General features: G+C 37.6%; 1 pseudogene; it reads right to left on the bottom strand.

The window, feature by feature from the left end:
* Window positions 1-523: 523 nt before the first annotated feature.
* On the bottom strand, window positions 524-4170 carry LOC149194736 (E3 ubiquitin-protein ligase UPL6-like; annotated as a pseudogene).
* Between the last annotated feature and the right edge of the window lie 828 nt (window positions 4171-4998).

Below are 4998 nucleotides of genomic sequence, written 5' to 3'. Positions count from 1 at the left end.
TGATCAGCAGTTTCCTTGAAAATACCACACCCATCATTTCCAGCCTCTTCAACTCCAAATTCATTCACAAATGTTGCGTGAATTATTCCTCTAGGTTATTCTTATTCTCACCTGCCTCACGAATCGCAAGCTCCTTCGGCCTATCCATGTCCATAGAAACCCTGTGCGCTCCTTGGAGGGATCTGATGTCAAAATTGCTGTCTGCGTAGATTACCAGTGTTGTTTATCCGGCCGGCCTTCACATTTTTCGGTTCGTTCCTCTGCCTATTCTTAACTCCTCTCTGGTTTCCTTGCTATTTTTTATTAATGACTGTCATTCAGCAAAATGTCATTTCCCTTAAATGAATGTCACACCTCAAACATATATTTGGTCTATTTTGTTTCAACTTTCAACTTGATCACAAACATTTTTCTTAGCTGGAATAGGTTTTATCAGATTTGTTGTGCTTCTAATGTATAATACAAAACAAGTCTGCATAACATGCGTCTGGAAATAGTCTATCTTCAATTTAGTAAACACGTCTTGCAGAATTTTATATTTCTAGATCATGTCATGCTCTGTTTTTGCATCGAAATTTACCTGCAATGTAGCAAATTCCAAAGGGTCATCAAATAATCCAGTATCAGTTTCTTGTTAACTGTTAAATGTGGTTATTTTGGATTTATTAATAGTCGTTTATTTTACCACTGTCGAATACCAGATACCTAGAATTGTGCCTTAATTGTTTTTTCTATGATCTGAGGCTCAAATCAAGGACTTAAACCCTTTGAAATCCACCTGGAATGAGTACTTGTCACTTCCTATTGTTCACCATTGACTGCTACATGTGAAGCCATGTCATCGCTATGACAACGCCATCGAACATTACTTGAAATCACCAAGTCATTGTTTAAACCACACCACTGCTACTTGATGCCATGTGAAATGTTATGTCAACATTGGAATTTCGTATTGGATCATTTCTGCATAACATGCGTCTGGAAATAGTCTATCTTCAATTTAGTAAACACGTCTTGCAGAATTTTATAATTCTAGATCATGTCATGCTCTGTTTTTGCATCGAAATTTACCTGCAATGTAGCAAATTCCAATGGGTCTGTTTGTCTTAGGTTTTGGATTTTGAGGTAGATCATGAGTTGGAGCAGGGGAACCTGAACTTGATTTCACAATATATTTTGGCATAGGCAGGATTTGGATAGAGCAGATGATCAGCAGTTTCCTTGAAAATACCACACCCATCATTTCCAGCCTCTTCAACTCCAAATTCATTCACAAATGTTGCGTGAATTATTCCTCTAGGTTATTCTCATGTCAATCCATTTAATTCCCTGAATGAATCCTCAACAGCCCGGTCTTGCCTTATCCTGATTTGGTATCATTCAAAAGACTGTGTGAGAGCTTCTGTTTTCTCTGGCCGAGGCTAGCACTGAAGTATAAATCTGGATTCTGAACCCTTTTTATAAATGGCACTAACAATGGTGTTTGTTTCAGCAGGTCACTGACAATTGGATTTTCATTTCCAGCCTTAGTATAGGAGAATCTTCCCTCAACTGCATCACGAGCATGAAGGTCATCTAGCGATGTAAAATTGTTTCCTACAATTCCAATCCTGCAACTGTGCCAATAGTACAGCTGTTAACATGCTGAATCTCTCTCCCTGTAACTGAAATCCTTTTTGATTTGATACAGACTGAACAGACTTCTCAAGATGTTTAGGAAACCTAGAGGGGACCACCTATAGCAGTAACCACAATGCCTCTTTCAAAATGTTAACTAGCTCCTTCACATCTTGGAATGAAAGTGGCTTCTGTTGCTCATATAACTCCTCATTATCAGTTATTGTCAACATGCGCTTATAAAATGGACAGAAAACAGAAAAAGACAGCAACCAACCACTTGAAAGAGGATCTCCTGGTTATAGGAATGTTGCCAAATCCTCCATAAATGCTCACTTTTGGCTCAAGTGACGCCTTTTCATGTAATGCCAAAGAGTAGTAACAAGTTCAGTTGTATATGCCAGCCCAGTCATTACATTCTCAAGGGGAAACATTGTGATAGAAAGATGCAAAAATCTACAAATTACAGTAACAGTTGTTGCTTCTATTGTAGATGGCTCCTCATTGGAATTAGTTCTTTCACCAAAATCTGCCATGTCTCCTCATTGGAATTAGTGCTTTCACCAAAATCTGCCATGTCTCCATAAAGAAATCTCAGACTGTTTCAGGAAATCTATATTAACGGCACTAAGGATTTGCTTCTCTAAATCCTTGTGCAGTATTATCTGACCCTCATCCTCTCCCATATCATTATCAGATTGTTTTGCAGTTGAAGGCTTAAAATTATGGGGTATCTCCAAAAGTCTGCAAAGTACAATTTGGCCTAGATAAAGCAAAACCAGCAATTTCCAAGACCTTACTGAGCAAACGAGCATTACTAGGAAGTTGTGAAGTTGTATCTGCAGGAAGAAAATTGAGGAGACTTGGCAAAACAGTTGCTATCTGTTGAATGTAACAAAGGCAGAGACCTTGACTTACAATAGCCTGCTTAAGTTTTAGGAATTGCTTCCATTGAAAAGGAATGGAGAAAAATTGTGCTGGAAAACTCAAATGCTTATTGTGACTATTGTAGGTCTTCTGAGCACTTTTGTAAGCGAGTCTTGTAAGTAAAATCTCTCCCCAAAACATCCCATCTCCAGCAATGCTGGTTTAAATGCCCTGCAGGGTGAAGATTAGCTTCTGGAATTGACTAAATGTATATCTGCAAAATATAGTCCAAAGTGTTTCCATCCCAAGGAAGTGTAAAATCTGTTAAACTGATAGCTGTATCTAACAACTGCAACTTGGTGAATCAGCAAATTCCCTTGGTGGTCTTAAAAGCTCAGACTTTAGTTGCTCCACGTTTTGATGCATTGCCTGTAGACAGCAAATGGCAAAATGTTTTACTCTGTATTTTATAATGGTTCGATCAGAAGAATTATTATAATCCCCATCTATAAATACGGTTAGGATATTGCTAGAAACTTGGATAGATCGATGAAGCAATTTACAGGCAATTTACAGGCTTACACGATGAAGAATATCCCCATTGTCAGTTGCATTAAAGAAAAACAACTGGTGGAAATATTGTGAACTGGGTTTGAATGCATTTATTTCAAACTTTCCACTATTTTCGCCATAACTAAGACAAAACTCTTATGTATCACTGACCTTGCAGCAAGAGCTTCCCTTCTTCCTCTAAAAAATTTCTGGACTACCAGAGCACTCAGAGTCTGCTGACGAAGCATCTGGCACTGTTCCCGCACAAGCTTAGTTTGTTCCAAATGTTTCTGCATCTCCCTCTCTTTTGAGATCCACCCTCCCAAATCCACAGTCTTTCACCTTGATGGGTCCCCAGAGAAAAACATTCTGCTCTTGTCTAATCTGCTCTCTCCTTGTGCAATTAGGAACTCAGCTTACTTTCGAGGTACAAATTTCTCTTAGAGCTGATTTGCTGAGTTTTCATTTGAAGTAACAGTTACGAAAAGCAAACTGTGCAAAGGGCCTGTTTATTTGTAGTGAAGGGAAATCTTAAATTAGTCCAACGTTTCTTCTTTCATTTTTTTTTCTTCGTTGGTTGGTTTTTAATTTAATTTAAATATATTTATTTGTTGCTCGTTTCGTTCTTTGTTTAATCACAAGAAAGTCCTGCTATTTGAAACAAAATAAGTTAATTCTTTTTCATTATCATTCCATTAAGAGTGGAAGGTTTATGACTGAAACAAGTATAAATCTGCACTGCATCGCTCATATCATTGAGAAAATCTTTGGCATTAGTGGGCATCATCTCGATATTTAGTTTATGTCTGTGCGATATCAATTTCTATTTTCCTGGCTTCCACATAAGCTTATGCAATGCATTCAACCAAAGGCTTTTGCAAGACTAGTGGTCCATTAGAGTTGTGGCGCACTGGTATGGTTGGGATGGGTTGATATGGCAAAACTCTGATTCTCATGGCCCTCTTTAGCAGACAAAATGTGATGGTCCATTACTTAGGTAGATTGTTTCACAGTCTGTCTTTTACACGAGGTGTAAAAGGATGGGTGAATCAGAGCATGCAGACAAAGAGGTTTCCCTTAATTTTGGATGATGTATGGGAAGAACCTGCGAAATTGCTGGAGAAATTAAGAGTACTCGGCTTTAATTCTTATAATCAAACAACACTGTTAGATGTCCGTCAAAGCAGAGATATCCACAATAAAAATCGAGGATTTGATAGAAGATGAGAGTTGGTGGTTGTTTGGTTTTCAGCATTTTCCATATAATGGTAGAGATATGCTAGGAAAATGACCCAAACTGAGAAGGTTGGCGCCATGGAGTCTGGGCTCAATTGGAGAAATTCAAGTGATCAGGTTCCGATTCCTTTATGTAAAAATGGAGGCATTTTCAGAGTGCCTCTGTTGTAATGGTTTCATGTAAATAAGATGGAAAGTAATTTTTGTGAATTTCAAAATTTGATCAAATTTTAATTATGTGAATGTATTGTAAACAATTTCGGTCAATAAAGGATATTCGTTTGGTTAATCTCCTTACCTGTTACATGAACCTTTCTGATATGTAGTTACTAGAATGCTTTCATCCAAATTCGATTCACAAGTTGGTCATTTTCTTAGCAGGATTCATTCACTAATTCAGAGAGCCATGTTAAGCTTCTTAATCATTCATTTCCAGGTCCTTCACAAACTCATAACCCCCACTAGTCATAGTGAATCTAACACTGAATATTAAATGATATATTTCTTTTAACTTATTTATTGTTCTCTGGTAACTTACGCTGCAACTCTGTACTTGCTTAATATTATAAGCAACAAGTTTACATACCTCCCATGAGCTTCAAGAGAACCCACTCTAAACTGAGAAATTCTGTTGAGGAAGCAATGGAAATATTTCTAAGTTTCTCCAAGCTTGTTCCGAATGGTTTTGGGGACTTATGTTTGGGAGACAAAAAACTCATTGTTTTA

This window comes from Pinus tabuliformis, chromosome 2_2 (genome assembly GCF_031772625.1).
Source record: "Pinus tabuliformis cultivar Carrire ecotype Pingquan chromosome 2_2, CPIR1, whole genome shotgun sequence".
NCBI classification, from domain to species: Eukaryota; Viridiplantae; Streptophyta; class Pinopsida; order Pinales; family Pinaceae; genus Pinus; species Pinus tabuliformis.
This window is presented reverse-complemented; position numbering and strand designations above follow the sequence as displayed.